Source organism: Rousettus aegyptiacus, unplaced genomic scaffold (genome assembly GCF_014176215.1).
Source record: "Rousettus aegyptiacus isolate mRouAeg1 unplaced genomic scaffold, mRouAeg1.p scaffold_m13_p_4, whole genome shotgun sequence".
NCBI classification, from domain to species: domain Eukaryota; kingdom Metazoa; phylum Chordata; class Mammalia; order Chiroptera; family Pteropodidae; genus Rousettus; species Rousettus aegyptiacus.
Genome location: NW_023416307.1, coordinates 71412133 through 71433839, shown reverse-complemented (window position 1 = coordinate 71433839; position 21707 = coordinate 71412133). Strand labels below are relative to the sequence as shown.

Genomic DNA, 21707 nt, shown 5'->3' with positions numbered 1-21707 from the left:
CAATAGTCAGGGCTGCCTCAAGTGTGGTGATCTCCCAGGCAATAAAAGTTTCAGGAGGTTTCGATGACCATTTGTTGAACATCTCATTTGTCGGGAAAGAATGCTAATTGGAATACCATGCCAACAAAGCTGTTTTAGGAATCTGGCTTTTCCAAGGTAGTTTTTAGCCAAAATACAGTTTTCCACACAATTGTTAACTAGAAAGAAAACATCAAATTAGTATAGGCTTCTCAAAACTTATATTAGCTCATAATGATGGGCAACATTACCATGAAATTTGAAAGAATAATACTTAAAATGAAACTTCTAAACTGCTCGTCATTTGTTTGCAAAAATGTTAAAAGTTCAATTTCAAATGGATATTTTCCAGCCACTTTAGTGTATTTAAGTGCTCTGTCTTTGGGAAGATGCTGCAATAAATAAAAGGGTGAAAATTAAGTGGCTGAACACCCTGTCAGGATGCCTTGTACAAGGAGTGCCCATGTGATGAGTGAGGAAAGGAGAAAAGGTTAACGTAATTAAAGAAGGGTAACTCCAAAGAACATGTCTTGTGAGTCATCTACGTTCACATTTCTTTGAACTTTGTCTATCCTAAGAGAGATGAAATAATTACATGGACATAACGAGTTACCCTTTTAGTACAATGCATCCCACATTCTTCCATCCATTCATCATCATCAGTGGTATTTGTGTTCAATGCAGTCATGCAGAGCTAGTCGCCAACAATTATTAAAAAGAAAACCAAAAGGTTATGCATTTGGGAGACAATGCAAAACCAGTTTTCACAACATATACAATGAACACATCAATCCATTAAAGGCAAAAATCACTAAGGAACTCCTCAAAGATACTCTCACATCAGGGACTATCTCCAGAGACCTAAGAAGTAAACGAAGTGATTATCTGTCACTCACAATTTTGCTTCTCTGAAACAGAATCCACAATGGCTGTGACATTGCTATATAGCATCTTTTCCCTTTCCATTTTACCTACATTCTTACTTATTGATTGTGAAAGCCTTTTTCTCTGGACTTTCCTCATTACTTGCTTTTTTTCTTCAAAAACAAACAATAAAAATACTCTAGGATTTTATTTTACCAGAGATATGTCATGTAGCAAGCATCCTGTCTGGCAGTGTTGGTACTATTTTGGTACTATTCCTGCAAACTTCTTAGTAAAAGAAAGGGAATATTTAAAATATTTTTTTCTCTCATCCCTTTCTCTTTCCTTTCCTCTTCTCTCTTTTCTTTCTCTCCCTTCCTCTTTCACCTCTTCCTTTCTGTCCTCCCTCCTTCTTCTCCTTTCTCTTCCACTTCTGGAATTTACGTTTCCCTTCAGAATAAAATTTTCTTCAATCTTAATCCATCTTTTCATGTTACTAATAAAATAGCTCTTATATAATGCTTGCCATATGTTCTAAGGACATATATTGACTCATTTAATTTTTTCAACAACTCTAGGATGTATACAATATCATTATACCTTTTCATAGAAAGAAAACGGAGGCAAGGAGAGGTTATGTGTTTTGCCAGTGGTCACATGGCTGATGAGGTTTAAGTACAGACACTGTGGTTCCAGAGTCTATGCTTGAACCAGAGACATATTCCCCTCCTCTAACTCTAGGGTTTTCCAAAGCAGTGACTTTCTTAAAGACTAAAGAAGAAGGAACTAAAATATATTGGACCCCTAACTGTGCCAGGCACTCAACATATGTTATCTGCTTAGATCTCTGCGACAACACTACAAGTTATGCATTATTATCTATAATTTACAGACAGGTTAAAAAAAAACTTGCTTAATGATATACTGTAAGCCACAGAAAACTGATTTCTATCTAGCTAATTCAATATATGAACTTAATAATCTGTAACTGGAAATAAAGTAAGTAGCCTTTACTCGAGGTTTCACTTTTTGTATTATTTTCTTGCCCATTCTGATACTGTGACCTGAACACTACAGAGAATTTGAACTAGGCAGTCAAGGCTTCTTCTTTCTCTTTTGACTTACTCTCAAAATTTTATTCTCTTTTCTGAAAGACTTAGGAGACCTATATGATCTGGTCCTGAGTCATACTGCTGACTCTGACCTGCATCACATATATTTTTTTCTTTCTTTGACACCCTAAATCCTAAAATGGGATATTTGGAATCAATGATTAAAGGAGAAATATACAGATCACATTGTAAGAATTATCAGGTTAAACTGTATGAAACTAATGTTTTTGTAGGTTAAATAAGTCATGTACTGAAATTTAATATGGGTCAATGTCATATGTTTTATAATCTCCATTTTTATTTTCATAATTTATATGAAAATTATTATAGAAGACTAAATTTTAAAGAAAATATAATCGTATTACCAAGAAATAATTGTCAGTGTGTTTTATATAATTTTATTTTTTTATATAAATCATTATAAGGACAGACCAAGCCACTATGGCAGCTAGTTTCTGCCAGATAAATCTCAAAAGAAATTAAAAAAATACATTGAGTTCCATGAAAATGAAAATATAGCGGATGATAATTTGTAGGATGCAAGTATAAAGCAGGGCTGAGAGGAAATTTATAGCACTAAATATTTATCTTAGGAGGAGAGAAGAAAAGTTTCAAATCAAAATCTAACCTCCCATCTTAAGAAAGTAGAAAAAGAATATAAAGATAACCCCAAAGGAAGTGGATGGAAATAATAAAGATAAGAGCAGGAATCAATGAACTTAAAAACAGAAAAATAATAGAGAAAGTCAGTGAAACAAACAACTGGTTCTTTGAAAAGATTAATAAAATTGGTAAACCTCTAATAAAATGAAAAACGTTTTTTAAAAAAGATAGAAAAGACAATTACCCTAAAACAGGACATAGCACTAAAGACCTCAAAGACATGAAAGGATAATGAGAAATTACTACAAACAACTCTACACACATAAATTGAATTCATAATTTAAACTCCTTTCTCCACTCAAAAAAAGAAAGAAAGAAAGAAAGAAAGAAAGAAAGAAAGAAAGAAAGAAAGAAAGAAAGAAAGAAAGAAAGAAAGAAACCTCCAGGTCCAGATGTTTTCACTGGTGAATTCTTCTAAACATATAAAGAATGATTGCCAATTCTGCACAATCTTTTCCAGAAAATAGAAGAGAGAACACTTTCCAACTCATTTTATATGGTCAGTAACTAACCTGATACCAAAATCTAGCAAAGACATTACAAGATTAAAAAGCAAACAAACTACTGTCCAACAGCCTCATGAACATATATACAAAAATACTTAATAAGGTGTTAGCAAATCCAGTGATATTCAAGAGGATAATATGAAATAACCAAGTGGGATTAATTACAAGAATACAATGTTGATTCAATTTTTAAAATCAATTAATGTAATCCATTATATTCATAGACTAAAGGAAAATCACATGATCATGTCAGTTGATGCAGAATAAGCATTTGATAAATTCAACATTAATTTGTTATAAAAACTCTTCAAACTCAGAATGGAAGGGAACTTCCTTACCTGATAAAAGTCCTCTATAAAAATGTCACGGCTAACTTAATATTTAATGGTGAAAGAATGAATGCTTTCAAAAAGAAGCTAAGAATGTTTACTCTCAACTCTTCTATTCAATGTTGTACTGAAAGTTTTTGTCAGTACAGTAAGACTAGTAAAATAAATTAAAAGCACATAGATGGAAATGAAGAAATAAAAATCACTTCCTCCCAGTGTGTGGACTCGGCACTGTCATAGCTGTGTGACATCATCTAACTGGATAATTGAGGTCACTCTGCCCAGAGGATTCCCTGAAACCCCAACTCCCCCAACTCACGGTCCCACCCAAACCACATCCGGGTGTGTACTCAGCGAGTCAGGCGCTCCTTGCTGAGCAGAGCCAAGGCTCACATTAGTGGCAGCTGGCCTAGGTTTCTGGTGTGGTTTCTGGAGGCAAGTATAAGGATAGCATCTATCGATTACTTGCTGAATCTCAACAGGTGGCCCTAGAGGGGCACAGGCTGGAGTTAAACCCCAGCCTGCAGCTGAACCCCTCCCGGGACTGTCCCACTGGACACCTACTTCACAAATCCACATTAATAAGACCTGGAGACTTAGGAGCTTTGCTTAGTACATAGAAACAGATAAAGAAAGGCAGCCAAAATGAGAAGACAAAGAAGCAGAAACCATATGAGAGAACAGAACAGAAATCCAGGAATAATGGAGCCAAATGATCTAACAGATGCAGAGTTCAAAACACTGGTTACGAAGGTGCTCATTGAACTCAGGGGAAGTATAGATGAATTCAATGAGAACTTTAACAAAGAGATAGAAAACATAAAAACGGAAATAGAAATTATAAAAGGGAACCAGTTAGAAATGAAGAACACATTATTTGAGATGAAGAGTATATTCAATGGAATAAACAGAGTGGATAAAGAAGAGGATCACATGACCTACATAGAGGATGGGGAAGCCAAGGACACTCAATTAGAATGGCAAGAAAAAAGAAACCAAGACTATAATAGTAATTTAAGGAGCCTATGGGACACTATTACATGTAAAAATATTTGTGTCATAGGGGTGCCTGAAGGAAAACAAAATGTTGAAGAGCTATTTAAAGAAATAATTGTGGAAAACTTCCCTAACTTGGTGAAGGAAATAGACATACAACCCCAGGAAGCTCAGAGAGTCCCAAAAAAGAGGAACCCAAAGAGGCCCACACCAACACACGTCATAATTAAAATGCCGAAGGTTAAATATAAAGAGAGAATCTTAAAAGCAACAAAAGAAAGCAATTAGTTACCTATAAAGGAGCACCCATAAGTCTGGCAGCTGATTTCTTAAGAGAAACTATACAGAACAAAAGGGCTTGACACAAAATATTCTGAGCGATGAAAACCCAGGATCTACAACCAAGAATATTTATTCAGCAAAACTATTGCTTAGGGTTGAAGGACAGATAAAGAGCTTCCCAGACAAAAATAAGCTAAAGGAATTTATCAACACTAAGCCAGTATTACAGGAAATGTTGGAGGGACTATTTTAAAAAGAAAAAATATGTATCAAAAACAGGAATAAAGAATGGTAATAACTACATTCCTATTAAGTACCATGAATGGAAAAGAATAGATAAGAATACAAGACACCTACATATGCTGTCACAGAAAGGTTGTCACATAATTGGGTATTTCTGTACTTTGTACACAATTATTCTTACTCTTTACATGAAAGTTGCTTCTTGACTCCTCATCAGATTATGACAAACACCAAAATCCTGGTTTTAACAGAACAGTAGTAAAAGTACCTCAGTGGTTTAAGTTGAGAACAATACTTTGGTACATGGCTCTTGCACTTACTTATTAGGAATGTATAAATGTCTTTTTATTCAAAAATACAAAATAAAGTATCTGTAGGCATGGACAATGACAGCTGTAAACCATTATATGTTGTCAACTCAAACCAGTAACCGATGGTTATGGTAATTTTTTCGATATCAGCAGCCTTTTCTTCAGTTATTTCCTTCAACTGACTTCTCTGAAGTTGTAGGTGAGGAGCACTGCCTTGAGCTTCCTCTCACAGTTCTCACTAATAGAGAATAGTGCTTCACTGATTAGTAAAGGAATTAGAACGTGCCACCCCACATACCACCTCCCATTCCACTCCTTCTAAGGTCTTTCTCTTCTTTAGGAATTTCTGTGACTACAGCTTCTGCTGAAGTTAATGGAGAGGCCACTGTAGCAGCATCTAATAAAGCAGTTATTATAACCTTAGTTGGATTAACGATACCTTTATCTACCATGTTCACAAAATCTCCAAGCATAACACCATAACTAACTTCTGAGGAACTTTGCATAATTTTTGCAATTATTAACCATCCTTCAACACCTGCATTCTTAGCAATGGCCATTGCAGGAATTTTTATTTTTTTAAAAAATAATTTCCATGCCAATTTTTTGATCTTCATTTGCTGGAATGAATGAATCCAAGGCTGGAATGCGCTGAAACGGGGCATAAAACCTCCCAGAATGATGCCTTTTTAAGCAGGAGCTGGTGTAGCACTGGGGACTTTTGTTACTCTGTCTCTCTTTTCCTTTCTTTTCATCCACTTCAACATCATTCATCCCACCAACTTTCAGCACAGCTACTCCATCTGAGAGTTTTGTCAGACATTCACTTAGTTTTTCCTTTTCGTATTCATTAGTTGTGATATCTAACTGCTCAATGATTTCTTGATTACATTTTTCAGTTTAAGCCTTGTTACCTTTTCCTTTCAAGAGCATGTCATCATCTTTGGTCACATTGACTTCTCCAACTTTTCATAAGTCATGATGCTGAATACCTTCAAGATTTTGAGTGATTCCATCTTCTCCAAGAGCTGTACCACTAATAGCAATAGCTAAATCCTCTTAAGCATCACTATTAAATCTAACATCTTTAAGCTTGTTCTTATTATTGTCCTTAAATCTTAGAGCTTTGACTGCTACAACCTGAAGACCAACTTTTAGCCTACTCAAAATGAGTGTATTTAGAGTTTCTCCATCAACATCTTCAATAATATGACAAAGGGCTTACTGTGAGACCTGGCAATTTGAAGAACAGGTACAATGGAATGGATATTCAAAATTTTCTTTTCACTCAGTAGAACATAGGTATCTTGGAATTCACATTTCTGACCTTTCAATGTATTAATAAAATATGGAGAACTGAAACCTTGATCAAACTTCATGCCTTCAATAATTTCTAATTCATCATTCAGTGTTTTTCCATATTTTAATGTGATGACTCCCTTTCTTCTAATCTTTTCCATTGCATCAGGAATGATGTTGCCAATTTCTTTGTCTCCATTTGCAGAAATTGCAGCAACCTTAACAATTTCTTCAGTGGTTTAGACTGCTTCTTAAGTTCAGCATCAACAGCTAATATCAAATCACTCCTGATTTACACTGAATTAGTACATTTGCTAATTTTCTCAAAGCCTTCCTTGGTAAACGAGGGTGTCAGTACAATAGCAGTTGAAGTGCCATCCCCAACCTCTTCATGTGTATTATTGACATATTGAACAAGTTTAGCATCAATATTTTATATTTATCTTTTAAGTCAATAGACTTTGCAACAGTCACACCTTCTTTTGTTACTTTGGGACTTCCCCAACTCTGTTCAAAAATCACTGTTCTTTCCTTTGGCCTCACAGTAATGGCTACAGCATTGGATGAAAGGTCTACCTACACCTTGAACCATTAAGCCTTGGTATCTGCACCAAATTTTACATCTTTGGCATAAGACTCAGTGAGATGAGGAGTCAGTGCCTTGGACACTGGTCTAACCTGGTGAAGGACTTTGTGTAATCATAGAATTTCTGAAGGTCGGTGGTAGGACAAGCAAGTGGTCTGTGGCAAGTAAAGGCACATACATGTTTTAAGTATTTGATGCATATTGCCAAAATTTTTTATATAGAAACTGCACTAATTTACACTTCTCCCACAATTTTTTAAGGCCTATTTCTCCACACATTTGCCAGTACTTGCTATCATTGTAGTTCAGTATCAATAAACAGTCTCCCTGCATTTCCTTCCTTTTAGTTGGATGCAAGGCTATTTGAAATAATGATTTCTTCTTGCAGTAATGCTTGCATCTAGATGTTCTAAATACAGGATCTAAAAATAATGGTACACATAAATAAAAATTATGGCACCTAAAAGTAATGGTACAAGAAGTTTCTAAGATGTTCTCTCTAAGTGAGGCACTGGTCCACTTTCCCTGTCTCCATACTTGCTGCTGAGAATGTAGATGTGGTGGATGGTTCAGTGGCCATTTTGGACCATGATTTCCACAGTTTGAAAGCCATATCTGCTGCAGCAACAAGATAGAAAGGATCATTTTTTTCCTCCTAAAAATGGCGGAGGGAAAGACGACATCCCCAGATCTCTCCCCTTGAATCAACAGTAAGCTGAACATCTAAAACTGAACCAAAAAGCATCAAAACTTCACCCTAGCATGTCTGAGTATGGGATCTGTGTATAAGAACAACCATAGGTCAAAACTCTGGGTGTTAGGCGGTGGACTGGGAGAGATAAAGAAGCTGACTCTTGCAGCCACCAGAGCTATCTGTAGAAGGAGGGGGAGGGGAGAAGAAGCAGCAAGTTCCCTGAACAGCTTTGCCTGGGAGAGTCGTGAGTTCCATGCAGCTGGTGGCAGGACCCAGTCATCAGGGCAGAAAGCAGAGAAGTGAGATGACAGAGAAATAACAGTTGATTCTTACTGGCTGAGGCTGCAAAACTGAGGCTGAGCCACAGCTCCCGACACTCAGTCCTGAGAGCCCCTCCCCCATACACTCTGACACTGAACACCATGGAGCTCCAAGGGAATTTGAGCAAATTCTACCAAAACTGTTGCTAATACTGATAGGGACTGAGACTGAGGGTAGCAAGTGTGATTAAATATCTATAAGAAAATAAAAAGGCACTTTTAAGGATTTATATAAAACAGGGAACCAAGGGGCTTAGACGCCACCTACTGAAAACCAAAAGAAAAATGCCTTCTTTGCAGTAAGCTAAGAGAGACCTTTATATAATAAATCTTTTTTTTCTGGAAAAAAGTAAAATACATTTCCATTAATGCCCTGGTGGAGAAATAGTCCATTAAACACCATGAACAACAAAGGTGACAAGGTATCTCAGAAGAAAGAGAAAAATCTCCAGAAAATAAGCTTACAAACAGAAATATGCAACTTAAATGACAGAGAATTCAGGATGATACTGCTGAAAAACTCAATGAGTTCTAAAATGTCATATCAACAATTTCAGGAACTGAAAAAAAAATAGATGAGCAGAGCAAGGAGACTAAAACCCTCAAGAAGAACAAAATAGATCTTCAGGAGATGAACACACTGGAAGAGTTGAAAAATGAAATAGCAAGCTTGGGAAATAGTTGACCAAATTGAGGAAAGGATCAGTGATATTGAAGATAGAAATATAGAAATAATTCAGAAGGAAGAAGAGAGAAACCAAAGAATGAAAATAATGAAAGACCAATACAAGAAGTAGCTGACCATCAGGAGAGGAAACATAAGAATAATAGGCATTCTTGAAGGGGAGGCAAAAGAGCAGAGATTAAAAAGTATTTTCAAACAAATAGTTGAAGACAATTTCTTAAATCTAAAGAATGAGCTGGAGCTTGGAATTCAAGAAGTCAACAGAACACCCAATTATCTCAACCCAAAAAGGCCTTCTTCAAGACACATTATATTAAAATTATCAAAAATCAATAACAAGGAAAGAATTCTCAGGGCAGCAAGTGAAAGGAAAATGGTAACCTATAAAGGAAAACCCATTAGATTGTTCTCAAACTTCTCAGTGAAAACCCTACAAGCCGGAAAAGAATAGATTCAAATATTTAATTATTAAGTGAAAGGAATTACCAGCCTAGAATAACTGCTAAACTCTCCTTTAGATATGAAGGAGAAATCAAGATCTTTCAAGAAATACAAAAATTGAGAGAATTCTCTACTAAGAGGCCAGCTCTACAGGAAATACTGAAAGGGATCAGCTCATTGAAAACAAAATTACAAAACAACAACAACAACAACCATGATTAGGATTAAAATGACTATCAAGCAAATAGAAGCTGAGTAGTGCAACTCTTACTAGGAACAGGACATTATAAGCTTAAATAATAATAAAAGAATTGCTATAGCAATATAGTAATGAACATTGAGCATACATAGGGACAAATTTAGAAAAGAATGACCAAAAAGAGGAGGATTCAAAGATCCAAATTCGCAAAGGGGAATGGAGATAAGACATGTGCAGAAGAAAATGGACAACTGTGTGTGTGCGTGTGTGTGTGCATGTGTGTATCCTTTACATATTCGTAATGGAAACTGAACATAGGATATTAAAAATTGAAGTATATAACATGAAATAAGAAGAGCAAGAGGGAAAACCCACAAAAGCCAACCAAAATAAAGAAAACAGAAACATAAGGACAAGGAAGCAATGGAAACACTGAGCTACCAGAAAGCAAAAGACAAAATGGCATTAAAAACACCTCATATTTCAATAATTACCCCAAATGTAAATGGACTGAACTCACCAATAAAAAGATACAGAGCTGCAGAATGGATCAAAAAACAAACCCCCACCATATGCTGCCTCCAGGAGAACTCAGCTCCAAAGACAAATATAGACTCAAAGTGAAAGGGTGAAAATGATATTTCAAGCAAATGGCATTCAGAGAAAAGTGGGAGTAGAATTACTAATATTAGATGAAATAGACTTCAAAATAAAAAACGTAAAGATACTGAGGGACACTTCATAATGATAAAGGAAATCATACACCAAGAAGACACAACTCTTATTAATATCTATGTTCCCAATTAGGGAGCCCTGAAATATGTAAAGCAATTACTAACAGAACTAAAGGGAGAAATAGACCTAAACACTATCATAGTAGAGGACCTAAGCACCCCATTGTCGGATATGGACAGATCTTCCAAACAGAAAATCAATAAGGAAATAACACATTAGACCAACTGGACATAATTGGCATATAAAGAGCCTTATATCTGAAAAAAGCTGCTTATACATTCTTCTCTAGTGTACATGGCATATTCTGAAGGATAGACCACTCTCTTCAAACTTTTCCAAAAAATCCAAGAGGAGGCAATACTTCCCAACCATTTTATGAGGCCAATATTACTCTGATACCAAAACCTGGAAAAAATAACACAAAAAAGAAAACCACAGATTAATAACTCTCAAGAGCACAGATGCAAAATTCTCAGTAAAATACTAGTAATCTGAATACAGCAACGTATTAAAAAGATTATACATCAGGTACAAGTGGGCTGCAACTCAGGAGCACAGGGCTGGCTAGACAAATAGATTAATGTGATACACCACCTAAACAAATTAAAAAATAAGAATCATATGATCATATCAATAGATGCAAAAAAGCCTTCAACAGGGTACAGCACCCATTTATTATCAAAACATTTAACAAAATTGGTATAGAAGGAAAGTACTTTAACATAATAAAGGCCATATATGACAAACCTGCAGCCAACATTATACTTAATGGTGAAAAACTAAAAACCTTCCCTCTAAGGTGAGGAACAAGGCAAGCCTGTCCACTATCGACACTGCTATTCAAAATTCCTTATGCAATTGCAACAAAAAGAATAAAGTACCTAGGAATAAATCTAACAAAACATGTGAAGAATCTATATAATGGAAACTACAAGACCCTATTCAAAGAAATCAAAGAAGATACAAAGAAATGGAAAGATATTGCGTGTTCTTAAATTGGAAGAATCAACATAGTTAAAATGACCATATTACCTAAAGTATTATACAGATTTAATGCAATCCCCATCAAAATCCCATTGGCATTTTTTAAAGAAATAAAACAAAAAAATCATCAGATTTGTATGGAAGCACAAAAGACCCCAAATTGCAAAAGCCATCCTGAGAAAAAAGAATGAGGCTGGAGGCATCACTCTGCCCAACTTCAAATTATATTACAAAGTGACAGTAATCAAAACAGCATGGTATTGGCAGCAAAACAGACATTAGACCAGTGGGACAGAATCAAGAGTCCAGAAGTAAACCCATATTTATATGGGCAAATAATTTTTGACAAAGAAGCCAAAAATATACAGTGGAGAAAGGAAAGCCTCTTTAATCAATGGCACTGAGAGAACGGGAAAGCCACCTGCAAAAGAATGAAACTAGGGTGTGCCTATCACATACACCAAAATTAACTCAAAATGGATTAAGGACCTGAATATACGACCTGAAACAATAAAATCATAGCAGAAAACATAGGAACTTAACTCAAGGACCTTATACTTTAAAGAGGATTTTATGAATTTGACCTCCAAAGCAAAGGAAGTAAAAGCTAAAATAAATGAGTGGGATGACATGAACCTAAAATCTTCTGCTTAGCAAAAGAAATTGTCAAGGGAAAGAGACAACCATCTGAATGGGAAAATATATTTGCAAGCAACACTTCCGATAAAGGCCTATATCTAAAATATACAAAGAACTCGTACAACTCAATAACAACAAAAAACAAATGATCCTATCAAAAAATGGGTAGAGGACCCGAACGGAGATCTCCCTAGAGGTAATACAAATGGCCAACAAATATTTTTTATTTTATTTTTTATTTATTTTTATTTAGTTTCAAGTGTACATTACATTGGTTAGATATCTATATAGTTAATAAAACAATCCCCACCATTGCACTCTCCCTTCCCTGACCCTCCACCTAGCCAATGTATTAATGCTAACTGCATTTCCTATGCCATGCTCCCCATCCCCGTGACCATCCATCAGCTACTAATTTTTACTTCCTTAGCCCTTCACCCCATTCTTCCAGTCCTCAAACTCCCCTCCCCTCTGTCCAACACCAAATTGTTCACTGTATTTGTGAGTCTGTTTTTGATTAGTTTGTCCTTTTTATTCCTTACATTGTGCATATAAGTGAAGTCATATAGTGTTTATCTCTCTCTGTCTGATTTAAATAACTTCTAGGACCATCAAAGTAATATTTTTTTCCATCTCCTTCCTTTTCATATGTAGGGATCTTGTTTTCTTATTCTTTCAGCTACTCTATCTTTTGGTTGGAGCATTTAATTCTTTTCCATTTAAGGTGATATTATTGATAGTAATGCAGTTGTTACCATTCTTTATTCCTGTTTTTGATACATGTTTTTTCTTTTTAAGGAAGTCCCTCCAACATTCCCTGTAATACTGGCTTGGTAGTGATAAATTTCTTCAGCTTTTTTTTTTTTTTTTTGGTCTGAGAAGCTCTTTATCTGTTCTTCAACTCTAAATGATAGCTTTCTGGATAAATTATTCTTGATTGTATATCCTGGATTTTCACCCTTTTAAATATTTTTTGACAAGCCCTTCTGTCTTGCATAGTTTCTTTTGAGAAATCAGCTGCCAGTCATATGCGTGTTCCCTTATATGTAATAATCTGTTTTTCTCTTGCTGCTTTTAATATTTTTTCTTTATATTTAAACTTCAGCGTTTTAATTGTGATGTGTCTTGGTGTGGGCCTCTTTAAATCCCCAATTTTTGGAATTCTCTGAGCTTCCTGAAGTTTTACATCCATTTTCTTCATCAAATTAGTGAAGATTTCCATTATTATTTCTTCAAAAAGCTGTTCGACATCTTGATTTTCTTCAGTTATGCCAATCAGATGAATATTTTGAGCCTTAATAGTGTCCCATATCCTCCTTAAATTATTTTTATAGTCTTAGCATCTTTTTTCATGTCATTCTGAGGAGTGTCCTGATTGGCTTTTCTGTCCTCTTGATATGGCATTTGATCCTCTTCTTTGTTCATTTTGTTTATTCCTTTGTTTATTCCATTTAATATACTTCTCATCTCAGATAACGTGTTCTCCATTTCAGACTGATTCCCTTTTATAATTTCCATTTCCTTTTTTATGTTTTTTATCTCTTTGTTGACATTCTCACTGAATTCATCTACACATCCTAAAGTCTATTGAGCATCTTTATAACCAATGTTTTGAACTCTGCATCTGTTAGATTACTTGACTCCATTATATCTGGATCTTTGTTCTCTTCTCTTATATGGTTTCTGCTTCTTTGTCTTCCCATTTTTGTTGCCTTTCTTTGTCTGTTTCTATGTACTAAGCAAAGCACCTAAGTCTCCCAGTCTTATTAGTGTGGATTTGTGAAGTAGGTGTCCAGTGGTACAGTCCTGAGAGGGGTTCTGTTGCAGGCCAAACTGATTTCAAGCCTCTACCTCTCCAGGGCCACCTGTTAAGAGTCAGTAGGCAAACCACAGATGCTTTGCTTATAGTTGTCTCAAAAAGCCACACCAGAAACTGAGGCCAACTGCCTCTAGTGTGAGTGTAGGTACTGCTCAGCAAGGAGCACCTGACTCACTGAGGATACACCTGGATGTGGCTTGGCTGGGGCCATGAGTTGGGGGAGTTGGAGTTTCAGGAAATCCTCTGGGCCTTGCGACCTCTGTTATCCAGTTCAATGACATCATGGCTATGGCGGCTCTGTGTTCGTGCATGGGGGTGGGAGAGGGCTCAACAGGGAACAATGGGTACCACTGGCTCTTCTGTACCGAGTGATTCTTGCCGTGGCCTTCACTCCAACAATGTCTTCTTGTAAGTCCCTGGTGCATCCTGTGCACAGCCGAATTGACACTGGTGCTCAAAGCGAGCAGGTCCGTCACCATGAAAATCTGCTTGTGGACACATCCCCTTTAAGAAGCTTCTGCTGCTGTCACTGCTGTGGCCGTTCTCACTGCCTCAGCCTACATCTCTTTCAGCCACTTGAGACCAGGCAGCCCTGCGTCCTTGCCCCGTCCTACCTTCTGCCATTGCAGGGTGATTTCTTGGATTTCTCCCTAGTTGTATGGCTTGTTCATCTAGATCCAAGGCGATTTTTCCTTGCTGCTGCTCCTTGTTTCCATTACAACTTTGATTTGGTTACCAGAGGAACGGATAGAGCCTCTATCATCTACACCATTTTTTTCTCTCTTCTGGCCAACGAATATTTGGAAAGATGCTCAATAGCACTAGCTATTAGGGAATGCAAATCAAAACTACAATGAGATACCATCTCTCACCTGTTAGAATAGCTATAATCAACAGGACAAGTAATAACAAATGTTGGAGAGGGTACAAAGAAAAAGGAACCCTCATATACCGCTGGTGGGACTGCAAATTGGTATAGCCACTATGGAAAATAGTATGAAGGTTCCTCAAAAAATTAAGAATTGATCCACCATATGATCCAGCAATCCCTCTACTGGGTATTTACCCCAAAGACTTGAAAACCTATATCCAAAAAGATACTTGCACACCGATGTTCATAAGCATTATTCACAGTGGCCAGGGCATAGAAGTAACTGAAGTGTCCTACGATGATTGACTAAAGAAGCTGTGGTAGATGTATATATGAAATGTTACTCAGCCATAAGAAGAGATATAATACTACCATTTGTGACAACATGGATGGACCTCAAGATAATCATGCTAAGTGAAATAAGCCAGACAGAAAAAGTTGAAAATTGCATAATATCACTTATATGTGTGTTATAAGCCTAAAAGCAACAAATGAACAAGACAAACAGAGATTCAGGGACATGGACTATAGACTAGTGGTTAGCCGAAGGTAGGTGGTGGGGTAGGAGGGGGGAGGTAGATGGGGTAAAGGGGGTCAAATATAGAGGGTAGGGAGAGGGTGAAGTGGGTAAAGAGGATCAAATATATGGTAGCTGAGGGAAACTGGACTTTGGGTGGTAAACACACAATAGAATATACAGATGTCAAATTATAATGTACACTTGAAAATTATATAATTGTATCAACCAATGTTACCCCAATAAATTTAATAAAAAATAAAATATAAATAAATAAAACAAAGGAAGAAAGAAAGAGGAAGGAAGGAAGGAAGGAAGGAAGGAAGGAAGGAAGGAAGGAAGAAAGAAAGAAAGAAAGAAAGAAAGAAAGAAAGAAAGAAAGAAAGAAAGAAAGAAAAAGAAAAAGAAAGAAAGCAAGCCAGCCTGAGCTCCTGACACTGGGAACTGCACTACAAGGTCTAGACTGCCTGCCTCCAGACTGTTTTATATAAGAGGCAAATACATTTCTAACTTGTTTAATCTATTTGAAACTCGAATTTATTCTTACTGATGTATCATTCCTTTTAGTCTTTATCACATAAATGGACAATAATATCTTATTTTTGTTATACACATCTATATTGTCACTGTTTGGAAGTTAAAATTTCTGGAGAGTTATTACTACTTTTGGCTAGGCATAGGAGGGAATACCAGAAGGGTTTTTCTCTTCCTTTCACATCTGCTATGACATTGTTAGGGTTATTCTCAATATGAAAAAATAAATTCATTATCATCACCTTTCTCTTTAATCCAAAGATTGTCTGGAACATAAGGTCGCAAAAATCACAAGATAACTTATTGAAATATTGTATTCAATTGATTGGAAAGGATGCTTAGATTTTAGTAGTGATACTTCAGAAGATTTTAATAATGATAAAAACCAAGGTGTCAGATCATTTTCTGATGCTTTTAATAAAATAGAACCAACTGAAATTAGAAACTGGATCTAATATCTCCAGTGAATTTAAGCCTTTTTAATCTTGTGGGGTGGAGGTGGGGTGAAAGCTTGGAGAAACTATGAAATCTCCATGTAGTTTTCAAACTTTGCACATTATGATCACATGAGAGCTTTTTAAAAACACAGATTCGTGGGCTCCACGCCTCCAGAATTGGCTGATTACATTCTCTTTGGACAGAAGGATGGCAGAATGAACAATTCTGGTGTACAATTGCCCATTGTTTCAGGCATTGTGTCACCATTCTGCGGTAAGTCTGCAATGTCAAGGGACCAGGAAAAAGATTTAGAAGGGAACCGAAATTTCAAGAAGCAGAATCCATTGCACTTCTTCAAGGTCACTGCTTAGTTTTCTTTAGGCCCTTGGAGTGATTTTCACCATACAAATTGATTTTTGTCAAGTTTAAACTTTTGCTTATTCCCCGGGTAGAAGCATCATGTAAGAGCCAGTCTCTATTTCAGTATATCCAGAGAATTCTCTCAGTATTAGGGCGTGGAGCCATGTGCCTTCCTCTAATCCCCTTATGGATTAAATGATGCGACTGAATTTATGTCAGTATTTCTGGAGAATACTCAACCACTATTATAGATATTCTTCTTGCCTACATTTCAGGTACACGAGAATTGATCTAACTACGATTCCTAACTCCACAAATCTCTTCTCCTTTACTGTTTTTAGCATTACCTCTGAATTAGAATGTATATTCTAAAATAAATTTTCAACCACAGGAAAAAATTTATAGATAGGTTTCATAATAGTTTAGTTTCCTTTAAAGAAGTCATGGCATATTATTAATATCTAACTTTATACTTATCCATTCTGAGTATTTTCTTTAAAATTATCAAGTTGCTATACTGGTTTTCATTTCTATTAAGTAAATTTCTATCAAATAAAACATATCTGAATGAAAAATTTTCATTCTCCCATCTCAAATTCTGCAGTAAGGGCAACAGCAAAAAGAGATAATTGTAAAATAATGAGATAATTGTAAATTACAGAAGTGATGTAGTTTATTATATGAGTTGGAGATCTTCGATATCCTATTTTAAAAATGGGGAAATAAACCTATAAGGCAGTTAAAAAATTGTTTTATTTAGCCATTTTGTTTTTCAGATAAAAAAACAATGTGAGATCCAAAGAGATTAAGTAACCTGCTCAAGTTCATACAACTAAGCTAGTAACTGAGCCAGTTCTAGAAAAAGGCCTTCTAGTGTTTTGTAAAGTCAGTATTAAATGAAATGAATTAAATTCTAGGATTTCAAAAGATAAATTATAATAATTTAGGTCTATTTGATGAGGCTTTTAAAAAACTGATAATTCAGACATATTTTGGGGAAAAAAAGCAGGATTTGGATACTGCTGTCCTTCCAAATAGTTTATTAAAATGTTTGATTTAAACCAAGTAAAATTGATCATTGATGATGTATTTCCACTAACTTATAAAGAGTAAGTAAGTGGTATAGGGAGAACCTTGTAGAAAGGGATAAAGGTACTGAAGAGAAGCCATAGGGGAGATAAATGGCCCAGTTGGAGTGTGTTTGGAACAAACTTTTTTCTTTAATAACTCTCAAAATGTAACAGCCTCAGTATCTCAACATCTACATTTATTGCTCAGACTTATAATTTTCTTCACTCTATACTGTTTCTACTGTGGCTTAAGACTCAGATGGATCAATGCTAGCACTGATGACAATACATTTTCATGGCAAATTAATATTCTATTAATTGAATATAAATAATGAATGTGATTTCAAAAACATTTAAAATGTTCTTCCTTTTTGAGCTGAGTTATAAAGACTAATTTGGTTGCTGAAACAAGGAAAATTTTGCATGAAATTTGACTTTAAATGACCAGTTTTTATCTTGACACATTCTGTGGTCATACTAGTAGTATGAGCAGAAGCAAACAATCAGTCGTACCAAATTCATTAAATCCAGCAAACTAACATTCCAGTTTAGTTAGATAAAGCACAATCAAATCAGATGGTTGGAGTATGAAATATTGATGTTACATTTACTCAATGCTTTATGTGTAGGCTTGAACACATCACTGATAGGTAAACCTCTAAAAAATGCCAGAAAACCATCTCCTCTTCTTTTATCCTGTCTTTGGCTTTGCAACCCTTGTCTCTGTACTTTGGAACCATGTGGATGAGGAGAATTTGCTTCTTTCTTTTTCTGTGACTAAGGGAAAAAACAGGCTTCTTTTGCCTGCCCTAAATTTGTGAATCAGATCATGATTATGAAAAATATTGAGAGCAGCTGTCTGTTCTATAAAAAGAATTACACCAAAGTCTGTATGTTGCTTTCATGTTTGATTCTTAGCCTGTAGTGAAATGATTGATAATAAAAAGATCTAACATGTATTTCGCGTTTACTATATATAATTACTACTTAATGTATATGTTATTTAATTCCTACAACCATCTACTAAGGTAGTTCTACTTATTATTATGATTTCCATTTTATAGGTGGAAAAATAAAGGCAGAACAAGCTTAAGCTACTTGTTTAAAATATGTAACTAGTAATTGGTAAAACTGGATTTAAAACCCAAATTTTAATCATTCTATTTCCTTCCTCTTGATCAGAGCTCAGTTTAGAAATGTTTAAAAAGAAAATGACTTGTGTGAATCAAAACAAATTACTCATGGAAATTAAAAACCCATGCAAAAAAAAAATTAGCAGATTTGTTGATATATTAGTCGATCTAGTTATTTGGAAACAAAAACTGTAATTACAGTTTCCATAAACAAAAACCTGAGAGTACGTAAGAAATACAGAAAAAGAAAACATTTTATATGATAATCTAGTCTACTCTTTGTCTTAAACCAAAGATGACTAGAACAATAATCTCGGTAGTTATTTGAATTTGGGTTCTTTTTCAACCAGTATTTACTTGTCAGTATTACAAATAGTTTAAATCATTTTAAGATACAGTTCTTCAACTTTTTCATGAAACCTCTGTTAGGAAAACTGGTCATTCTCACATTATACATTAGATAACCATATATAACAACATAAGGAAATTCTATTTAGTTAAGTATCATAATGAATACTACAGACAACATACCCTTATAATTCCTTTGTTAGATGTATTAAAGCAGGGGTAGAAAAATGTGGGCCATTTATGAGAAGTTTCATGAAGGAGGTGAGCTTGAGCCAAGACCTGGATGCTGGGTCAAATTAAGAGAGTGGCAAAGAAGGCATACTAAGTGGGATCTACTTGGTATGTGCTGGAGACAGTGAGGAGACAGCTGTGGCCAGAACAAAGGAGTATAGAGAACAGTTAGGTTTAGGAATTTAGATTATTTCTTAAAGCGACATGGAAGTATGAGAGACTTTAAGGAGTGTTAAAATGTTTTAGGATGATAATAGCAAAGATATGGAGAATGGATGGAAAAAGAACAATCTTACTTTGGGAGAATGGTTAAGAGGCTGAAATACAAATCCTAGAATGGAGTGGGAGATGTGAAACAGGGTGGATTGTTTCTGCCTCCTAAAGTGATGTCAGTCAAGCTAACTGATGTCAGAGGTATTCCTTGGGATGGTAAGAAAAGATAGAGCCAAAACAGACTGTATCAGAAGAGATAAGAATTCCAGAGCTCAAAATTTAAGAAGCCAAATTTATTTTCAGGGTACTGGAGCAAGCATGATACTGAGAGCTAGAGACAAAGTTAAAAGGGTGTTGTTAAAAGCAAGATCTAACCAGTAGGTGAGGAGATAGTATGGGGCAAAGCGAGAATGCTGCGAGAAGGACTATAGTTTTCTTGTGGAAAGGGCTAGTTGTCTAAAGCTCTTTTTAGGGGTGCCAGTCCCAAGGCTTAACAGTTAGTCATTCCCAGGAGAAGATGGTTAAACATTACTCAGGCTTATGAAATGTTAGGAAGTCTACCTCAGTTTACAGTAGTCTTATAGGCATTGACCAGCTAGCTTTGAAGACTTTGGGATTGGTTCCAGGAGATTTCTCAGGAACTGGATTTTTTTCTGAAAGACTTTGGATAACCACAGGTTTTTCATGATCCTAGTTTTAAACCTTGGAGAAGATTACAAGATGGGGGTGAATTTAAGAAACTTGCATAGCTGAATTGAGATTTTTAAAAAATGGAATAAAACCTACTGTTAGAATCATAATTTTAGACCAGAAAGAAATTCTTTATAGTTCCCCACCTAAGGTCTTTTCTGAATTACCAAAAATAACACTCACTGTTGTTTTTAAAGTGTTTTTATATTTTCAAGAATATTTCTATATTTTATAGTATTTAAATCTCCCTTTTAATAACAATAGACTGGACTCACAGACAAACATTAGAGTTTACAAGAATAACCTACTATTTACTTTATTATAAACCCTATTGCTGTGACCATATTCATTAAGGGACAAAATAAATTGAGACTTTTCAGTGTAGAAGATAGTGTGTGTGTGTGTGTGTGTGTGTATTGCCAAAAACGACAAAAAGTTGTTTTAAATGATATCTTTGAGAATTCCAATGTGAAATTTCTAGCCTAAGTAATAAAACTGTTCTGCAGTTGTCCCCTACATGTAAGTAGACGTGAGATGTTTAGAGTAAAACCTCATCTGTGTGGCCAGGGAGAATAGCTGACAGCACTATAGGAAGTCATATAGAGCCAGTAATGTTTGTACCAGTTGGGAGACATTTTCAGGAGGCGTAGAAAATAATTTTTTTTTTTTTACTTCAAATCTGAATATTGACCAAGTGCAGAGAAGGACAAGGATACTCTAGTATTAGATTTTCAGTCTAGCATAAGAAAATAATCGTAAAAATTATGATAAGAGAGAGAGATCCACGAAGGATCTGGATATATTTGCTTTAACTATACCTCATTAAGCTTTCTATCAAATCTCTACAGAGGAAGTAGTACTAAGATCAGGATCAAATAAACCTATTGGGCATTGTTTTCAGTTTGTATACATATATTTGTTTATAAATTAATAGAATTATAATCTCATTATTCTATTATCACTTCAATTGAGCTTGTGAGCTTCAGACAATGTATTAACTGTAACAAACTTTTTTTTTTTTTCATGTCTACAGTACCTGGTATTCCTAGGTGGTCTCCCATCCAAACACTAACCTGGCCCAACCATGCTTATCTTTTGAGATCAGACGAGATCGGGAACGTTAAGGGTGGCATGACTGTAAACTAATTGTAACAAACTTTTCTTCAGAAAGTTGAGTACCACCTGGCTCATTTGCCTCACTGTTTTTTCCTCATTAATTTGGACATGAGGAATATTCTTAAAATCATATTACAGAATCAATCACAGAGACATATGTGAAATAAAATATTTTTTATCTACATGAAAAAAGACTAAAGCAATATCAAGAGTTCCTAACCAATTTCTTTTCCTTGGAGAATAAATTTTCTGCTCACAAAATAGCTATACATCCCATCTTGTTTTTATTATACTTTAAGTCATATAATGAACTGTGAAAAGAATGTTACATGCCAGTGTACCCTGTCATCATACTAAATAGCTTTGGAACACATTGCAGTAAATGTCAGTTTGTCATTCCTTGTTTAAAATGTGATTCTTATGATTGGTTCCTTTGGAGGTAGCCAAATATAACTTCAATG

The 21707-nt window shown here is 35.4% G+C and overlaps 2 pseudogenes; both read right to left on the bottom strand.

Annotated features, from left to right (window-relative positions):
• Positions 1-5409: 5409 nt before the first annotated feature.
• Positions 5410-7409, bottom strand: LOC107505629 (annotated as a pseudogene).
• A 13745-nt stretch (positions 7410-21154) lies between these two features.
• On the bottom strand, positions 21155-21273 carry LOC118602621 (annotated as a pseudogene).
• Positions 21274-21707: the final 434 nt, after the last annotated feature.